General features: G+C 42.5%; 1 protein-coding gene across 1 annotated transcript in view; it reads right to left on the bottom strand.

The window, feature by feature from the left end:
* Nucleotides 1-1,921, bottom strand: part of LOC137301163 (zinc finger protein 362-like) — a 49,976-nt gene extending 48,055 nt beyond the window's left edge. The window contains exon 1 of the mRNA XM_067970611.1: nt 1,840-1,921. The gene's annotated coding sequence lies outside the window, so the exon portion shown is untranslated. The remainder of the gene's footprint in view (nt 1-1,839) is intronic.
* Nucleotides 1,922-12,883: the final 10,962 nt, after the last annotated feature.

Below are 12,883 nucleotides of genomic sequence, written 5' to 3' on the forward strand. Positions count from 1 at the left end.
ATCTCCAATTTAGTCTGATCACAGGCCAGCAGTGAATTTTGACAGTTCTATACAGAATGACTGCAAACACTCAAGAAATCTAAGAGTATTTCTCCCTCTCTGAGGAGCTGATAATCTGACAATGCTGAAAATCTACAGCACTTGCTGTGAAAAGTTCCACATTATTGGCCCAACTACACCACACTGCACAGGATGTCTCCAGAAAAGAGGAATTAGGGCCAACAAAACTGGGTATTCTGATAGGTCACCTCATCTGTCTAACCAGATCACCTGTCCAGACTAGACACTGACCACCTGCACCTCCATCACCTGTCCAGACAAGAAATTGACCACCTGCACAACCATCACCTGTCTAGACAAGAAATTGACCACCTGCACAACCATCACCTGTCTAGACAAGAAATTGACCACCTGCACAACCATCACCTGTCCAGACTAGACACCTGCCCTGAGAGGTCATCTGTCCGGACTAGAAACTGACCACCTGTCCAAACTGACTACCGTCCTGCAGATCATCTATTCAGAATGACCATCAATCAGGAGTGAGCACCTGTACAGAGACAGCCTCCTCAGCCAGACAGCTCATATAGTGTGGGCTCTTTCAGCCGCCCTCCTCCCCTGCGCTGTTCCCCGCTATTCTCTCACAGTGAGTGGGGACGCAGCAGGAGGACAACCTGGGAGCGCCTGGTCCAGCTCAGGCAGAGCCCTTCCATCAATCCATCAATCAATCAATCACCGCAGCAGCCAACATCAACACAACTACCGCCACTCTCTGCCAGTGGCGTTTCAGAATCAGCAAAAAAAAACACAATTTTCTTTTTAAAAAATTTCTGACATACGCTGTTCTCCTCACCCCCTCAAAATAACTTAAGGCAGTATTCCCATCTGGAGGTGCATTTTGCATATTCCCAATGACTTGTTATTTTATGCAAATTAATCCTCGCTTTTTCGCTTGACATTAATTATTCAATTAGGATGAACATAGTGGATTTAAAAGTTATATTTTCTCTTTATAAAACAGATGCATTTACAAGAGTTGAATCAAATAAAAATATTTTTTCATTCAATTAATGCAAAACTTTTGAACATATATTTAAACAAAAAAAAATCAAGAAACTTAAATCTTTCAAACCAAAGCTACGATTTAAAATTCAAAACTGAAAAAAACTTAACGCAAAACCTATTAGTAACAGTTCTTAATCACCATTCTAAAGGATTATCCTTTAATTATGTAAAGGCGCTAAAATGCAGTAAGTCAGTTTCACCCTCCAAAAACATTTGCAATTAACAAAAAAAAAATTAAATGTTTTGAAATTGTTAGCAACTTTGCAACAAAAAAATCTACCATTATTATTATATTCCACAGATTGCCCCAGCTGCCCTCCTGTTCTGCCTCTCCCACATTCTCAGACTGTCTGGAGTTTTTAATAAAAAAAGCGACAAAAGAAAAAACAAAAATGGCAGCCAGTGTTTAAAAAAGGACATAGAGTCGCCATATTTTGCAGGTCCCAAAGTAATGAAACAAAAAAAAAGCGATCTGCCGAGATCTGCTACAACATTTGCATGTCTGATGATTCATTGTTTACGTGCGATTTAAGAATTGCCAAGGGTTTGAATCGCCCGGCACACACACAAAAAAAAATTCAGACGCTTGAACACTTCCTAGAACACGCATGCCTTGCATTGCATTTGAATGCAAAAGCCAAAGATCTGAAAATACTGTAACACTTTGCATAGAGCAAAGCTTCGTCTCCCCTTTAATCTCGCCATTGCACGACAAGCGTCGTTTGCAATGAATGCAGCAAACGAAGTTTTGAAATCAGAGCATTGCATACAGACCTTGCTTGCAAAGGGTCTTTTTTTTAAAAAAAATAAAAGGGTTGCGATGATCTTCGGGCTTGTTTCAGGCAGATCTCATCTTCCGGGTCGCCTGCTATTCACTTCTGGTTACTGCAGGCAGTGAGGGGGTCTGGGGCTGGGAAATCAGCACACGAAAAGTAGCTTTGTATCACCAAATTTTAATCACTCACATTCAAAGCAACATTCCTTACTATATAATTGTTACTATTATTTGAACATTACATTGATCTTATATATAGAGAGATAGAACTTAAATAAGTGCACTGGGCTGTAACCTACAAAGTGACTCCATACCTTTTGAAATATCATCTTCCAGTGTTTCTCTTTAAAACTAGTTTTGTTTCATAAACCATGATTTTATTTAGTGCAGCACTTCCCATCTAAACTCATTCCTTGGTTATTAACACCTTTCATCTCAAGACTTCAAGACAAATATGCCATCAAAAATATGCTCTGCAGTAATTAAGTTTACAGTGTGCTGGGTCAGGGGAAGCTTTTAACAACAACTTGCACCTTTAACGTAGTAAAATGTCCCAAGGCACTTGACAGGAGTGTAATCAGACAGAAATTGATACCAAGCCAAAGAAGGAGACACTAGAATAGGTGACCAAAAGCTTGGTCAAAGAGGTAGGTTTTAAGGAGGGTCTTAATGTAGGAGAGAGAAGCTGAGTGGTTTAGGGGGGGTTCCAGAGCTTAGGGCCCAGGCAACTGAAGGCACGGCCGCCAATGGTGGGGTGAAGGAAGTGAGGGGTGGACAAGAAGCCAGAGTTGGAGGAACACAAAGCTCTCAGAGGGCCGGAGGGGATTTCACGGATAGGGAGGGGGCAAGACCATAGAGGGATTTGAACACAAGGATGAGAATTTTAAAATCGAGGCATTGCCGGATCAGGAGCCACTGTAGGTCAGTGAGCACAGGGGTGATGGGTGAACGGGACTTGGTGCGAGTTAGGATACGGGCTGCAGAGTTTTGAATGAGCTGAAGTTTATGGAGTTGGAAGAAGGGAGGCCAGTGAAGGAAGCACTGGAATAGTTGAGTCTGGAGGTAACAAAAGCAGGGATGAGGATTTCCGCAGCAGCGGGGCTGAGGCGGAGGGGAGAAGGCCAATATTACAGAGGTGGAAAAAGGCTTGGGATGTTTTACTACATTAAAGATGCAATATAAATGCAAGTTGTTGTTGTTGTTGTTGGCGGCGGTCTAGGTAATGGGGAGGATATGGGGTCAGAAGCTCAGCTCAGGTCAAATGGGACACAGAGATTGCGAACACTCTGATTCAGCCTGAGACAGCGTGGCTAGGGAACGGAGTTTGTGGTGGGGGCCGAAGACAATGTCGATCTTCCCGATATCTAATTGGAAATTCCGGCTCACCCAGGATTGGATGTCGGACTAGCAGTCTGACAACACAGAGGCAGTGGGGGGGTCGAGAGAGGAGGTGGTGGTGAGGTAGAGCTGGGTATTGACAGCATACCTGCGGAATCTGATGTCGTGTTTTCGGATGATTTCGCCGAGGGGCGGCATGTAGATGAGAAATAGGAGGGGGCCCAAGGATAGATCCTTGGGGGACTCCAGAGATAACAGTGGGGGGGGCAGGAAGAGAAGCCACTGCGGGAGATTCTCTGGCTACGATGAAGATGAGGCATTGGAGGAGGATGGTGTGGTCATTTGTGCCAGAGACTGCAGACAGATCGAGAAGGATGAGGAGGGATAGTGCACCATGGTCACAGTCACATAGGATGTCATTGTGATTTTGATTAGGACTGTTTCAAGCAAGCTTAGTTTCTAACAGGAAGTAATTTGGTTGCTGTCTGTCCAGTTTTGGATCAGTCAGCTCAACTTTTGACCAAGCAGCCTGAAATTTATTTAAATACAAACTGGACATCAAAAGTCTATTTTACCTTAACTCGATGCCTTATGATGTTGAAGCATTACAGTTTACAATGAACTTTCATCAGCAGTGAAGCAAACATCAGTTTTCAAGCCATGACCTGATCTCTCTGCTTCCATTCCTATCTGGCATCAGCTTGGCAAAAGATGGCAATCTTAGTTAGAAATGCCATTTTTTATATAATGAATTTTCGGGATGTGGACGTCACTGGCAAAGCCAGCATTTATTGCCCATCCCTAGTTGCCCTTGAGAAGGTGGTGGTGAGCCGCCTTCTTGAACCGCTGCAGTCCGTGTGGTGAAGGTATTCCCACAATGCTGTTGAATAGGGAATTCCAGGATTTTGACCCAGCGACGATGAAGGAAATTGGGAGGGAAAAAAATTAGATTCAAAATCTTCAGTCACAGAGGGCAGATTAGATCACAACTATAAGAATATCTACAAATTCTATTTTGCCTGTTGCATTTGGCACAACTTGACCATACTGTATATTACTGTTGATTACTATATTAGCAAAAGTACAGAAAAGCAAAAATATGTATCCACCTAAATCCATCTTCTCCCATTTATCAGAGGTGGGACAGGCCTTGGTGTTGGGCATTCTAGGATTCCGTGCTACATTCCCCTGCCTTGCCATGGCTGTCACATTGGCTAACAGTGTCTTGGCTGGAGCAGCAGGGTTGGAGGTGGAGTGGCAATAATTGAGATGGCGTTCTCTGCCTCTGCAGAATGTCAAAGCCATTGTAGTGTTGTTGGATGCATTCCATTCCATGGTTCGAGATAGATCCACGCCACATTTTGTGATATACACACATAAATTGATTAACTTGGAGCACATGGCTAAGGCAGCTGTTGTAATCAACAGTATGATAATTGAAGATGTTTTGAATAGAAACAAGTCCTTCTTCATTTTTTTATTCTTGCAGCACTCATTTATTTTTATCTGTTCCAGAACTAGAATAGATATCTCTTTTTCTTTCATGGAGAATGTACCCTCAAGTAATTTTGCCAATTTTCCCCCTTCTTATCCTTTGCTGAAAGTACTGAGTCGTGCTGGGTATATATCCATGGTTACAGGCAGTCCTCCGAATCTTCACCCAAGTAGCCACTCTTTATGAGCGGTGCTTCACCAAAGATAGGGAGGTTCAGCAGGCTTTTAAAATGATTAAAGGGTTCGACAGGGTAGATAAAGAGAATCTATTTCCTCTGGTGGGGGAATCTAGAACAAGAAGACATAATCTGAAAATTAGAGCCAGGAGTAAAGTCAGGAAGCACTTCTTCAGACAAAGGGTAGTGGAAATCTGGAACTCTCTCCCCCAAAAGGATGTGGATGTTGGGTCAATTCAAGCTTTCAAGACTGAGATTGATAGATTTTTATTAGGTAAGGGTATGAAGGGATATGGAGCAAAGGTGGGTAGATGGGGTTGAGGTACAAATCAGCCATGATCTAGTTGAATGGCAGAACAGGCTCGAGGGGCTGAATGGCCTACTCCTGTTCCTATGTTCAATTTACAGGGCATCACAAGTGAGCCTGATTCAGCTCTGATCTGATGTCCACCTTCCAGGAGGAGTCAGTGAGAATTGATCAGGATCAAGAACCCTTAGCAATTTTTCCCTCCTCTAACCCAGTGACACAATTGGCAATTGGAGAGCCTCAACCCTCTCCCTGAGATCAGGTAACTCAGGACAGACTGGGGATCAAATCTGGGACATTGTGGTCATTATGGTCAGTTTGCCTCAGCATCACATTACGAGCATGTTGAGTTTTTTCCCCCTATCTCTTGCCAGCAGCATCAAAACATTTTTCTTCAGTGATGAGCAAAGAGGAAGCCTTTCTCCTGCCAAAACCCACACTCCCACTTTTCCTGCTGCCAGACATTTTGCCATTGGATTGTACTCCGAGGACCCCCCAATTCTGCCCCTTTGTAGTACTGCATATGTCATCAGAATTCAATTCTGTCTATTTACCAACCACAGGTGATTGCCAAACATACATACGTGGTGACAGCAATACTCATATTGTGGCCTCAGGCCATTTGCAGCCCAATAACCTTTGTCTGTAGTCCTCTGCAAACCTGCTGTTCCATGTACCTCTGAGTCTCCAGCCTACCTTACTGTGGGATGCTGCCTGAACTGGAATTCAATGCTGTTCCCTCCCCTTTTCTTGCTCTCTAACAAAAGAAGACAAATGAATGATATTAGGAAGCAGGGTTATCCCAGTTTCCATACAGCATGTGGTAGGGTCCTATTAAAATTGAACTGTTTAATAGTCCCACTGTTTCTTTTTTCTTACTTTGCAGATGTGCCTGGTTTCCACAGTGGTATGATTGAGATCAACAGCTTGCTGCGTGGGGACTCTCAGATGTGGGCAGGCATCCTAGCACCCCATGTTGTAGCATTTCTGGGAGTGGGTCTCCAGCAAGACATTAGCTGGCTTTGTGACCTTAGGCGTACAGTTGGGAAGTAGCAGTGCTGTACTCCAACCTAGACAATGACACACCCAAAAGAGGTGGAGAAAAAATATTATTTAACACATAATTTTAACAAGAAAATATAAAACTTAGGTTAAGATTATTAACTTTGAACATTGGATTTTTATTAATGGTTCCTTTAACTGTTATGATATAAAAGGTACTACTGAGACTTACAGATCAGAAGGTTGCAGGTTTGATTCTTGTCTTGTGCGGAATTAGCTAATCTCTGTTGCAGCAGAAGCTGAGGTTCTATAATTGGCCTTAGCACCCCCAGGAACAGAGGGGAGAAAAATCAATTAGGGTCCCCACTTCCACTTGCTATCCAGTGGCCCTTGCGCTGTGTGGAGGTCAGGTGAGAAAATGATGTAATGCCTTACCTGCAGGAATAGCCTGCTGACATTCATTCTAGGCTCACACATGAAGAATGGCTTCTTGGGTATGGTACTGGGGAGAACGTTGGAACCATTCCCCAGCAAAGAGTTCAAGCCTTCAGGAGATAAAGGAATAAGACTGGGGTGGGGGGGGGGGGGGAGTGGGGGGGAGAGAAAACAAAATGCAGGCCAAAATAAAACAAAAAGTATGCTATTGGTTTCCAGAATATAAAAAAATATAGTGTTAGTTTGGGAATTACTTTAATATTATTCTACACCAAAGTTCCTTTCACAGTTGATATGCAGTGATAAAAGGCAAGTGACTTTGAAAGCTTTATATGAAATTCTGTTGTCAAAGGATTCCTTCAGATTCAATGTAGAAATCTTTCCTCAGTTCAGTCAACATCCAGTGATCCAAGCATAGCTGCTGGCCCTACTAATACTAAGAGGCAGAGCGAGTTTGTCATCTTCCCCCTCAACACACTACTGCATGTCAACATCTGTGTATAAGAGCTGGGTGACAACAGCTTAAGTGAAAGCTGCATCGTTCCTTTCACCAATGATGTGCTTGTCAATTTCAGGTCAGTTCCATTAGTTTGAAACCAGCCAACCTATGAATCTTGCATAATGCATAGCTCAGTATTCTAACTCAAACAGGGAGTACTACAGTATTTTATTCCCGGTAAAATTCCGTTTTTCTCTTCATATTAGACATATTATTTTCCGAGATTTCCCTGAAAGCTTGGTAGGTAAAAGCACTGCAACTCCTGACACTGGCCTTACCAACTGATCCATCAGGGGAGCTTTTCTTTTATCTTCCCATACAAACAGGAAAGGTTAGAGTTCACAAGGTAAATACAGATGATGGAGGCTATTTGGCCCATCATAGTTCATCCGTCCAGGAAAAACTGGATCTTGAACAAATCTAAAATTTTAACTTCCACTAACCTATCATAATGACCATTGCAAATGTTGATCACTCTCTGTATGAAGAATTTCTTGACATCAGCCCTAAACTGTACACCCATTGTCAATGCGTATAGGCATCTGACCATCTTGGCTTACCTTCAAATACTGCTCCAAAATCAGCTTATCCATATCACTTAATATCTTATGTGTTCTTTTTAAGTTCTCTTCTCAGCAACCTCCTGTCAAGGCAAAATAGCCTAGTTTCTCAAATCGGTCCACAGAACTCAGTTGTCTGATACAGGGGCAGCCTTTTGATTCTTCTCTGTACTGTCTTCATACCCTAAATGTTTTCTTGTGTCCTGGTGACCACAACTGGATATACTACAGAGGTTAAGATCTTCCAACTTGTACAAAACAGAGGAACTAAAACGTCTGTTGGATTGTTTCAGTTCAGCCTTGGCTCAGTGGTAGCACTCTTACCTCTAAATCATAAGGTTATGGATTCTAGCCCCATTTCAGAGACTTGAGCACATAATTTAGGCTAACACTTGAGTGCAATACTGAGGGGGTGCTGTCTTTTGGATGAGATCTCAAAACCAAGGCTGTCTGCCCTCTCATGTGGATGTAAAAGATCCTATAGGACAATCTAGAAAGAGTATGTGAGGTGTCCTGGCCAACATTTATTCCTCAACCAACATCACCATTAAACAGATTTTCTGGTCATTTATCTCATTGCTTTTTGTGGGAACTTGCTCTTTTGCAAATTGGCTGCCGTTTTTGCTTACACTACAACAGTGACTACACGTCAAAAGTATTTAATTAGTCGTGAAGAGCTTTGGGAATCCTGAGGACATGAAAGGTGGTATATAAATGCAATTTTTTTTCTTTCTAAACTGTGACAAAAAATTAATATAAAAATATTAATTAAGGTACAGTGGAATCTCCTTTTAACAACTGGTTATATTAATCAGGTGGGCTTTTACGCATCAAATCTTACTTTCCAAAACCATTTCCCATTTATGCTAGTGTGTTTGGGCTCAGTTGTATTGATAAATGGGTGTTCAGCTGTACAGATAAATTTTGAAATGATTTCCTTTGACGTTTCACAGCCAGGAGTGAATTTTACAGCTCGGAGGGAGTGCCTATTAAAGGCAATAGGAACTAAATTGACCTGCCTCGCATATAAAAGCAGCCTCTGCTTTATTGGTCTTCTCTCTAAATGCCAGCCTTTGGCGATTTGAAAAGCCTGGAAGAGCTCAGTATGTGCTGCTCTTGAGGAGGTTTTGTCGGGTATTGAGACAGTGCCCGAAACTAGACAAAGAGATCTGGGGAAACACCTTAAAATCCTATAGTCCACACTGTCTAATCTGATAACGCGCAAGGATAAAATCGTGAATGATTAGTTGACAAACCAGAACCCAGATCGCTAATGCAGATGTCATGATAAATACCCAAATGTTGAGAACACAGTCTTACAGTAGACACAGCATGCCCTGTGACTTGGTATGCTTCCAGATACCCCACAGCTTCTACAGAAAGCAAACAATTTGGCAACAACTATTGAAGTGAATCCGATCTCACTTTAATAGAAGCCTGGCTTAGGTATTGGAAACCACAGAATAATATAGTGTTAAAGAAGATTCTTAAGAGAGATGGTTGCTGCCAATGTGGCAGCTATGACAAAAATGAGACATTGGTATTGGCTCCTTTAATTCAGCACATAAGGATTTAAAAACCAGAAAGTATGCCCAGCATAAATTGATACAATGTTTTGTTTGGATCCAAGTATCTCTTGGCAGCATGCTTGAGAAAGGAACCAAGCTACACAATTCAAGCATAAACATGCTGTCTGATGATTTCAGATTTTGGGGGGAATTTTAACCCCCTCAGGATGGGCAGGAAAGGGTTGGGAGTGTGGAGGGTTAAATTGTTAAAAATGGGAAACCCGATCCCAACCCGCCGTGAACGCACCTACTTCTGGTTTAACCGCGGCGGGTTGGGGGTTGGGTGAGTAACCTGCTCTTAAGAGGCGGGTCGGTAATTGTAATATGTTAGTAAGACTCCGTGCCTTAGATTTTATCAGCCATTTGGATTTAACATCTGCAGATTGGGTTTCCCAGGGCTCAGGAAACCCGGTGGCTAAAGTGAGGCGGGAACTGCTGGATCCCCAGCAAGTAAATGCTTTTCCAGCTCTGCTTGTGGGCCAGGAGGAGCAGGAGTGTTACCCCTAGCCCCAAAGCAAACCTGTCACATTCTCTCCCCCTCCCCACGATCAGCCGACACCCTCCCCGTGATCTCTAGAACCCCGCGATCCAATCTCCCCCACGCGATCTCTCCCCCACGATCTCTCCCTCCCCGCGACCTCCTCCCCTCCTCAATCTCTTCACCCCCCGCTATCTCTCCCTCCCTCCCTCCTCTCCATTCCCCGTCTGCGGCCTTGTACAGCAGGCTTTCCCGCACGGCAGCCAGCCAGCCAGCCAGCCTCTCAATCTGGCCGGCTGCCGTGCGGCAAACTAAGTAAAAAAATCCTAATGAGGTCCTGCCGTTAAATTCGGCCGCTGACAGTCGCCCCCGCTCCCTCCCCGCCTCCCCGTAAATATCATGGCCTATGTCTCTGGTTGGCAGCTCCTTTGAATTTAGGTAATAGATATGCAAATTGCATAAAGCTCCAATAACGGTTTGGGAGTTAATTATTAGCCTGAAGCTGTTCACAATCTTTAGTTTTGATCTGAAGTCTGTGAACAGAGGAAAGCAATATAGCACCTCTGATGAGAATCAGCTAATCATACACTTCCATAGTTTGTGAGAATATAAAACAAAGCTACATATTTAAAAATTAAGTGTAAAAAATAGTTCAGTATAGAGTTTGAACCACTTATTATTTTTATACGAGGAGTTAGCGTAGTTTACTGCTGTAAATATGTGTTATATTATTTACTTGCTTATTCAGTTATGGTCAATAAATTTGGTTGGCAATTAAAACCAAAAAAACAAGGTCTCGTGTTGTGTCTTTCTGCTGCTTCTTGAAGACACAAGGAGGATCCTGTGGAGGCATGTGGCAGAGCCAGGACCTGAAGCAAATCTAAAGAGGGTTTACTGTTCATTATCCTGGATTCATTATCAAACTTACCTAAATACTGGGACAAGTGTGAACACTCTTCAGGATGTAAGGAGCAAGAACACACTTGTACACATAGTCAGAGACACAGAAGCCAAAAATATGTCTACAATAAGAACGATAAAAAGCCCCAAATGCATAAGAGAAGTGCTGGATATTTGGATCAGGAGGTTCCATAACTATTGAAGAAATACTCTCTTAAGAAGCAAAATGATTGAATGCATTGATTATGATGACACATTTACTGCACTAGATTATGGGCATATTGACCTACTAGATGTAGTGCATAGGATTGTTATTGCTTGTGGAGCAATCTTGCAAATGTGTTATAAGTTGCTTTTGTAAACGTGAATTTACTGCTCCAAATAAACACACAGTTGATGAAAGCAATGCTTCTGCACCTTCAGTAGATGGTGACATCCCATGACCAACTACAATGATATTCTAAGTATTAGAACATAAGAACATAAGAAATAGGAGCAGGAGTAGGCCATCCGGCCCCTCGAGCCTGCTCTGCCATTCAACAAGATCATGGCTGATCTTCTACCTCAACACCATTTTCCTGCACTATCCCCATATCCATTGATGCCTTTAATATCTAGAAATCTATCGATCTCTGTTTTGAATGAACTCAATGACTGAGCCTCCACAGCCCCCTGGGGTAAAGAACTCCAAAGATTCACCACCCTGTGAATGAAGAAATTTCTCCTCATCTCAGTCCTATATGGCCTACCCCTTATTCTGAGACTGTGACTCCTGGTTCTAGACTCTCCAGCCAGGGGAAACATCCTCTTTACATCTACCCTGTCGAGCCCTGTAAGAATTTTGTATGTTTCAATGAGATCACCTCTCATTCTTCTAAACTCTAGAGAATACAGGGCTAGTCTACTCAATCTCTCCTCATACGACAATCCCGCCATCCCAGGAATCAGTCTGGTGAACCTTTGTTGCACTCCCTTTATGGTAAGTAGATCCTTTCTTAGGTAAGGAGACCAAAATTGTACACAATACTCCAGGTGCGGTCTCACCAAGGCCCTTTATAATTGCAGTAAGACAGCTTTACTCAAATTCTCTTATAATAAAGGCCAACATACCATTTGCCTTCCTAATTGCTTGCTGCACCTGCATGTTAGCTTTCAGTGACTCATGTGCAAGGGTACCCAGGTCCCTTTGAACATCAACATTTCCCAATCTCTCACCATTCAAAAAATACTCTGCATTTCTGTTTTTCCTACCAAAGTAGATAACTTCACATTTTTCGACATTATATTCCATCTGCCATGTTCTTGCCCACTCACTTAGCCTGTCTATATCTCTTTGAAGCCTCTTTGCATCCTCCTCACAACTCACATTCCCACCTAGTTTTGTGTCATCAGCAAACTTGGAAATATTACATTTGGTCCCCTCATCCCAATCATTAATATAGATTGTGAATAGCTGGGGCCCAAGCACCGATCCCTGCGGTACCCCACAAGTTACAGTCTGCCAACCTGAAAAAGACCCGTTTATTCCAAATCTCTGTTTTCTGTCTGTTAACCAATTCTCAATCCAGGCTAGTACATTACCCCCAATTCCATGTACTCTAACTTTGTTCACCTACCTCCTGTGTGGGACCTTATCGAAAGCCTTCTGAAAATCCAAATACACCACATCCACTGGTTCCCCTTATTTATTCTATTACTTACATCCTCAAAGAACTCCAATAGATTGTCAAACGTGATTTCCATTTCATAAATCCATGTTGACTCTGCCAAATCCCATTATTATTTTCTAAGTGTCCTGTTATCACATCCTTTATAATAGATTCTAGCATTTTCCCTACTACTGATGTCAGGCTAACAGGTTTGTAGTTCCCTGTTTTCTCTCTCCCTCCTTTTTTAAATAGTGGGGTTACATTTGCTACCCTCCAATCTGCAGGAACCATTCCAGAATCTAATGAATTTTGGAAGATGACAATCAATGCTATAGTCACCTCTTTCAAAACCCTGGGATGTGGTCCTTGGGATTTATCAACTTTCAGTTCCATTAATTTCTCTAGTACTATTTTTTTACTAATACTAATTTCTTTCAGTTCCTCATTCTCGCCAGACCCTTGGTTCTGTAGTATTTCTGGGAAGTCTTTTGTGTCTTCTTCCATGAAGACAGACACAAAGTATTTGTTTAATTTCTCTGCCATTTCCTTATTCCCCATTTTAAATTCTCCCGTCTCTGTCTGTAAGGGACCCACATTTGCCTTCGCCAGTCTTTTCCTGTAGGTTAATTATTTTTCA

The sequence above is a fragment of the Heptranchias perlo genome, chromosome 32 (assembly GCF_035084215.1).
Source record: "Heptranchias perlo isolate sHepPer1 chromosome 32, sHepPer1.hap1, whole genome shotgun sequence".
Classification (NCBI taxonomy): Eukaryota; Metazoa; Chordata; class Chondrichthyes; order Hexanchiformes; family Hexanchidae; genus Heptranchias; species Heptranchias perlo.